Source organism: Heterodontus francisci, chromosome 34, assembly GCF_036365525.1.
Source record: "Heterodontus francisci isolate sHetFra1 chromosome 34, sHetFra1.hap1, whole genome shotgun sequence".
NCBI classification, from domain to species: Eukaryota; Metazoa; Chordata; class Chondrichthyes; order Heterodontiformes; family Heterodontidae; genus Heterodontus; species Heterodontus francisci.
In genome coordinates, this window is record NC_090404.1 from 12,422,836 (window position 1) to 12,431,013 (window position 8,178).

The window sequence follows — 8,178 nt, forward strand, 5'->3', positions numbered from 1 at the left end:
CACTAAGCAGGCCGGGCAGGGGCAGAACAGGGGACATGGAAGGTCTGGTAGGCTAAACTGCATTTACTTTAATGCAAGAAGCCTTACAGGTAAGGCAGATGAGCTCAGAGCATGGATCGGTACATGGGATTGTGATATTATAGCTATTACGGAAACGTGGTTGAGGGATGGGCAGGACTGGCAGCTGAATGTTCCGGGGTACCAATGCTACTGGCGTGACGGAGGTGGAGGTAAGAGAGGAGGGAGTTGCACTATTGATTAGGGACTACATCACGGCAGTACTTAGAGAGGATATTCCGGGGGGAATGTCCAGCGAGGCCATATGGGTAGAACTTAGAAATATGAAAGGGGTGATCTCTTTGATGGGATTATACTATAGGCCCCCCAATAGTCAGAGGGAAGTGGAGAAGCATATATGTAGGGAAATCACAAATAGGTGTAGGAATTATAGGGTTGTAATAGTAGGTGATTTTAACTTCCCTAATATTGACTGGGACTGCTTTAGTGTTAAGGGTTCAGATGGGGAAGAATGTGTTAAGTGTGTCCAGAATAGTTTTCTGAAGCAGTATGTGGATGGCCCTACTAGAGACGGGGCTACACTCGACCTCCTCTTAGGAAATGAGGATGGGCAGGTGGTTGGTGCGTCGGTGGAGGAGCACTTTGGGACCAGTGATCATAACTCTATTAGCTTCAAGACAGTTATGGAAAAGGATAGGACTGGTCCTCAGGTTAGAGTCCTAAATTGGGGGAAGGCTAATTTCGATGGCATCAGACAGGAACTCTCAAAAGTTGAATGAGAGATGTTGTTTACAGGTAAAGGGACGTCTGGCAAGTGGGAGGCTTTTAAAAGTGAGATTGGACGAATTCAGGGCTGGCATGTTCCTGTTAGATGGAAGTGTAAGGCTGGCAAACTTAGGGAACCTTGGTTGACGAGGGATATTGAGGGTCTGGTCAGGACAAAGAAGGAGGCATATGTCAGGTATAGGCAGCTGGGATCAAGCGAGTCCCTAGAGGAGTATAGAGGATGTAGGACGACACTTAAGAAGCAAATTAGGAGGGCGAAAAGGGGCCATGAGATTTCCCTGGCAGATAAGATAAAGGAGAATCCTAAAATATTCTATAAGCATATTAAGAGGAAAAGGGTAGCTAGGGAGAGAGAAGGTCCCCTTAAGGATCATTGTGGCAATCTATGTGTGGAGCCACGGGAAATGGGCGAGGTCTTAAATGAATTCTTCTCGTCTGCATTTACCGTGGAGGAGGTAATGGAAGCTAGTGAGTTCAAGGGAGAGAACAGCGATATCCTGGAGCATATCAACATTACAAAGGAGGAGGTGTTGGAGGTTTTGAAGCGCATTAAGGTTGATAAATCCCCAGGGCCTGACCAGGTGTATCCTAAAATGCTATGGGAAGCAAGGGAGGAGATTGCTGGGGCCCTGGCAGAGATTTGTGTATCATCGTTAGCCATGGGTGAGGTACTGGAAGAGTGGAGGATAGCTAATGTTGTGCCTTTATTTAAGAAGGGCAGCAGGGATAAGCTAGGGAACTACAGGCCAGTGAGCCTTAAATCAGTGGTGGGAAAGTTATCGGAAGGGATTCTGAGAGATAGGATTTATATGCATTTGGAAGGGCGTGGTCTGCTTAGGGATAGTCAGCATGGTTTTGTGCGTCGGAAATCATGTCTCACGAATTTGATTGAGTTTTTTGAGGAGGTGACCAAGAGGATTGGCGAGGGCAGGGCGATGGACGTTGTCTACATGGAGTTTAGCAAGGCCTTTGACATGGTATGCTGGTCCAGAAGGTTCGAACACATGGAATCCAGGGTGAGCTGGCAAAATGGATACAAAATTGGCTTGGTGATTGGAGGCAGAGGGTGATAGTGGAAGGTTGTTTTTCAGATTGGAGGCCGGTGACCAGTGGTGTGCCTCAGGGATCAGTGCTGGGCCCTCTGTTGTTTGTCATATATATTAATGACTTGGATGTGAATGCGGGGTGCATGATTAGTATGTTTACAGATGACACCAAAATTGGTGATATAGTTGACAGTGAAGAAGGCTGTCTAAGGTTACAACAGGATTTCGATAAACTGGGAAAGTGGGCAAGGAGTTGGCAAATGGAATTTAACGCAGACAAGTGCGAAGTGATGCATTTTGGGAAGTTAAACCAGGGCAGGAGATATACAGTGAATGGCAGGGGCCTGGGGAGTGTTGTTGTCCAGAGAGACCTTGGGGTGCAAGTACATAGTTCCCTGAAAGTGGCAACACAAGTAGACAGGGTGGTGAAGAAGGCGTATAGCATGCTTGCCTTCATCGGCCGAGTCATTGAGGACAAGAGTTGGGACATCATGTTACAGTTGTACATAACGTTGGTTAGGCCACATTTGGATACTGTGTGCAGTTCTGGTCGCCACACTACAGGAAAGATGTGATTAAGCTAGAGAGGGTGCAGAAAAGATTAAAAAGGATGTTGCCTGGTTTGGAGGGCTTGAGGTATAAAGAGAGATTGGATAGGCTGGGTCTGTTTTCCCTGGAATGAAGGAGGCTGAGAGGGGACATGATAGAGGTATATAAAATTTTGAGAGGCATAGATAAGGTAAATAGCCAGAGTCTGTTTTCCATGGTAAGGGTGACTAAAACTAGAGGGCATAGATTTAAGGTGAGAGGGAGGAGGTTGAAAGAGAATCAAAGGGGTAAATTTTACACACAAAGAATAGTGGGTATCTGGAATGAGCTGCCTGAGGAGGTGGTGGAGGCAGGAACAGTGGCAACATTTAAGAGGCATCTGGACAGGTACTTGAATGAGCAAGGCATAGAGGGATATGGAATTAATGCAGGCAGGTGGGATTAGTATAGATAGGCATTATGGTCGGCATGGACACGATGGGTCTAAGGGCCTGTTTCTGTGCTGTACGATTCAATGACTCTATAACTCTATTACAAAGGAAAACTGACTTCAGTTTTCATCAAAATAACAACTTGATCTTAATCTACAAAAGCGCAAATTTGCTCCGCGCGAGTTTATAAAGCGCTATGCTTAAACCGGTTGTGGGTGTGCGCAAGTGCAGCTCGTGTCACAGATAGTGGTTTTAGGAACATAGAAACATAGGAGCAGGAGTAGGCCATTCAGCCCATCGAGCCTGCCCCGCCATTCAATACTATCATGGCTGATGATCCACTTCAATGTCTTTTTCGCCACTGTCCTCATATCCCCTAATGTCATTGGTATTTCGTAATCTGTCAGTCTCTGCTTTAAACATACTCAATGACTGAGCTGCCACAGCCGTTTGAAGTAGAAAATTCTAAAGATTCACAACCCTCTGAGTAAATAAATTTCTCCTCATCTTTGTTCTAAATGACTTCCCCCTTATTTTGAATTTGTGTCCCCTGGTTCTAAACTCCCCAACCAGGGGAAACATCTGAACTGCATCTACCCTGTCTATCCCTTTAAGTATTTTGTATGTTTCAATTTGCTCACCTCTCATTCTTCGAGATTGTAAGGGGAGTAGATAGGTGGTTCTGTGGTCGAAAACGAGGCTCCCGAATGGTATGTTGCCTCCCAGGTGCACGGGTCAGGGATGTCTCAGATCGGCTGCAGAACATTCTAAAGGGGGAGGGTGAACAGCCAGTTGTCATTGTGCACATAGGCACTAATGATATAGGTAAAAAACGGGATGAGGTCCTACAAGCAGAGTTTAGGGAGTTAGGAGCCAAGTTAAAAAGTAGGACCTCAGAGGTAGTAATCTCAGGATTACTACCAGTGCCACGTGATAGTCAGAGTAAAAATGAAAGAATAGTCAGGATGAATGTGTGGCTTGAGAGATGGTGCAGGAAGGAGGGGTTCAGATTTTTGGGACATTGGGACCGGTTCTGGGGGAGGTGGGACTATTACAAATTGGACGGTCTACACCTGGGCCGGACTGGAACCAATGTCCTTGGAGGTGCTTTTGCTAACGCTGTTGGGGAGGGTTTAAACTAATGTAGCAGGGGGATGGGAACCAATTGAGGTCAGTTGACAGTAAGGAGGTAGTAACAAAAGCCTGTAAGGAACTAGATAATGAAGTCAGTGTGACTAAGGGGAAGAGCAGGCAGGGAGCAGATGATGAATAGAAAGGGACTGGTGGTCTGAGGTGCATTTGTTTTAATGCAAGAAGTGTAGTAGGTAAGGCAGATGAACTTAGGGCTTGGATTAGTACCTGGGAGTATGATGTTATTGCTATTACTGAGACTTGGTTGAGGGAAGGGCATGATTGGCAACTAAATATCCCAGGATATCGATGCTTCAGGCGGGATAGAGAGGGGGTAAAAGTGGTGGAGGAGTTGCATTACTGGTCAAAGAGGATATCACAGCTGTGCTGAAGGAGGGCACTATGGAGGACTCGAGCAGTGAGGCAATATGGACAGAACTCAGAAATAGGAAGGGTGCGGTAACAATGTTGGGGCTGTACTACAGGCCTCCCAACAGCGAGCGTGAGATAGAGGTACAAATATGTAAACAGATTATGGAAAGATGTAGGAGCAACAGGGTGGTGGTGATAGGAGATTTTAATTTTCCCAACATTGACTGGGATTCGCTTAGTGTTAGAGGTCCAGATGGAGCAGAATTTGTAAGGAGCATCCAGGAGGGTTTTCTAGAGCAGTATGTAAATAGTCCAACTCGGGAAGGGGCCATACTGGACCTGGTGTTGGGGAATGAGCCCGGCCAGGTTGTTGAAGTTTCAGTAGGGGACTACTTTGGGAATAGTGATCACAATTCCGTAAGCTTTAAAATACTCATGGACAAAGACGAGAGTGGTCCTAAAGGAAGAGTGCTAAATTGGGGGAAGGCCAACTATACCAAAATTCGGCAGGAGCTGGGAAATGTAGATTGGGAGCAGCTGTTTGAAGGTAAATCCACATGTGATATGTGGGAGGCTTTAAAGAGAGGTTGATTAGCGTGCAGGAGAGACATGTTCCTGTGCAAATGAGGGATAGAAATGGCAAGATTAGGGAACCATGGATGACAGGTGAAATTGTGAGACCAGCTAAGAGGAAAAAGGAAGTATACATAAGGTCTAGGCGGCTGATGAAAGACGAAGCTTTGAAAGAATATCGGGAATGCAGGACCAATCTGAAACGAGGAATTAAGAGGGCTAAAAGGGGTCATGAAATATCTTTAGCAAACAGGGTTAAGGAAAATCCCAAAGCCTTTTATTCATATATAAGGAGAAAGAGGGTAACTAGAGAAAGGATTGGCCCACTAAAGGACAAAGGAGGAATGTTATGCTTGGACTCAGAGAAAATGGGTGAGATTCTAAACGAGTACTTTGCATCGGTATTCACCGAGGAGAGGGACATGACGGATGTTGAGGTTAGGAACAGATGTTTGATTACTCTAGGTCAAGTCGGCATAAGGAGGGAGAAAGTGTTGGGTATTCTAAAGGGCATTAAGGTGGACAAGTCCCCAGGTCCGGATGGGATCTATCCCAGGTTACTGAGGGAAGCGAGAGAGGAAATAGCTGGGGCCTTAACAGATATCTTTGCAGCATCCTTAAACACGGGTGAGGTCCCGGAGGACTGGAGAATTGCTAATGTTGTCCCCTTGTTTAAGAAGGGTAGCAGGGATAATCCAGGTAATTATAGACCGGTGAGCCTGACGTCAGTGGTAGGGAAGCTGCTGGAGAAGATACTGAGGGATAGGATCTATTCCCATTTGGAAGAAAATGGGCTCATGAGTGATAGGCAACATGGTTTTGTGCAGGGAAGGTCATGTCTTACCAACTTAATAGAATTCTTTGAGGAAGTGACAAAGTTGATTGATGAGGGAAGGGCTGTCGATGTCATATACATGGACTTCAGTAAGGCGTTTGATAAGGTTCCCCATGGCAGGCTGATGGAGAAAGTGAAGGCGCTTGGGGTCCAAGGTGCACTAGCTAGATGGATAAAGAACTGGCTGGGCAACAGGAGACAGAGAGTAGCAGTAGAAGGGAGTTTCTCAAAATGGAGACGTGTGACCAGTGGTGTTCCACAGGGATCCGTGCTGGGACCACTGTTGTTTGTGATATACATTAATGATTTGGAGGAAAGTATAGGTGGACTGATTAGCAAGTTTGCAGACGACACTAAGATTGGTGGAGTAGCAGATAGTGAAGGGGACTGTCAGAGAATACAGCAGAATATAGATAGATTGGAGAGTTGGGCAGAGAAATGGCAGATGGAGTTCAATCAGGGCAAATGCGAGGTGATGCATTTTGGAAGATCCAATTTAAGAGTGAACTATACAGTAAATGGAAAAGTCCTGGGGAAAATTGATGTCCAGAGAGATTTGGGTGTTCAGGTCCACTGTTCCCTGAAGGTGGCAACGCAGGTAAATAGAGTGGTCAAGAAGGCATACGGCATGCTTTCCTTCATCGGACGGGGCATTGAGTACAAGAGTTGGCAGGTCATGTTACAGTTGTATAGGACTTTGGTTCGGCCACATTTGGAATACTGCGTACAGTTCTGGTCGCCACATTATCAAAAGGATGTGGATGCTTTGGAGAGGGTGCAGAGGAGGTTCACCAGGATGTTGCCTGGTATGGAGGGCGCTAGCTATGAAGAGAGGTTGAGTAGATTAGGATTATTTTCATTAGAAAGACGGAGGTTGAGGGGGGACCTGATTGAGGTGTACAAAATCATGAGAGGTATAGACAGGGTGGATAGCAAGAGGCTTTTTCCCAGAGTGGGGGTTTCCATTACTAGAGGACACGAGCTCAAAGTGAAAGGGGAAAAGTTTAGGGGGGATATGCGTGGAAAGTTCTTTACGCAGAGGGTGGTGGGCACCTGGAACGCATTGCCAGCGGAGGTGGTAGATGCGGGCACGATGGAGTCTTTTAAGATGTATCTAGACAGATACATGAATGGACAGGAAGAAAAGAGATACAGAACCTTAGAAAATAGGCCACATGTTTAGAGAGAGGATCTGGATCGGCGCAGGCTTGGAGGGCCGAAGGGCCTGTTCCTGTGCTGTAATTATCTTTGTTCTTTGTAATACAGGCCCAGTTTGCCCAATCTCTCTTCATAGTCCTGCCATCCCGCAAGCAAGTCTGGTGAACCTTCGTTGCACTCCCTCTATGGCAATAATATCCTTCCTAAGATAAGGGGACCAAAACTGCACACAGTACTCCAGGTGCGGTCTAACGAAGGTTCTTTTTGATCGACGCAAGTCTTCATTACTCCTGTACTCAAATCCTCTTGTGACAAAGGCTAACATACTATTAGCGTTCCTAATTGCTTGCTGCACCTGCATGTTAGCTTTCAGTGACATATTGACAAGGACACCCAGATCCCTTTGCACATGTGCTCTTTCTAAAGGCTTACCATTTAAGAAATACTCAGCACATCTATTCCTCCTAGCAAAGTGAAGGGCTCACATTTTCCCATATTATATTCCATCAGCCATGGTCATACCACTCACTACGTCTGTCCAAATCACCTCAGAGCCGCTTTTCATCTTCCTCACCACACACATTCCCAACTAGTTTTGTGTCATCCGCGAACTTGGAAACACTATATTTGGTCCCCACATCCAAATCATTGATATATATTGTGAACAGCTGGGGCCCATGCACTGATCCCTGCTGTACCCCACTAGTCGCAGCCTGCCAACTTGAAAATGACCAGTTTATTCCTACTCTGTGCTTTCTGACTGTTAACCAATCCTTAATACATGGCCAGTATATTATCTCCTATCCCACGTGCTCTAATTTTGCTAACCAACCTCCTGTGGGGGACTTTATCAAATGCCTTCTGAAAATCGAAGTATACCAAGTCCACCGCCTCCCCTCATCAATTCCGTTAGTAACATCCTCAAAGAACTCCAACAGGTTCGTCAAACATGATTTCCCATTTATAAATCCATGTGGATTACACCCAATCGGATCATTATTATCCACATTTCCATTTATCACATCCTTTAGAATAGATTCTAGCATTTTACCAACGACTGATTTAAGGCTAACAGGTCTGTAATTCCCTGTTTTTTCTCCCTCCCTTCTTAACTTGTGGGGTGACATATGCGACCTTCCAATCTGCACGAACCGCTCCAGAATCTATAGAATTTTGGAAGATATCACCAATGCATCCTCTATCTCCGTGGCTGCCTCTTTCAAAAGTCTGGATTGTTGAATATCAGGCTCTGGGGACTTATCAGATTTCAGCCCCATTA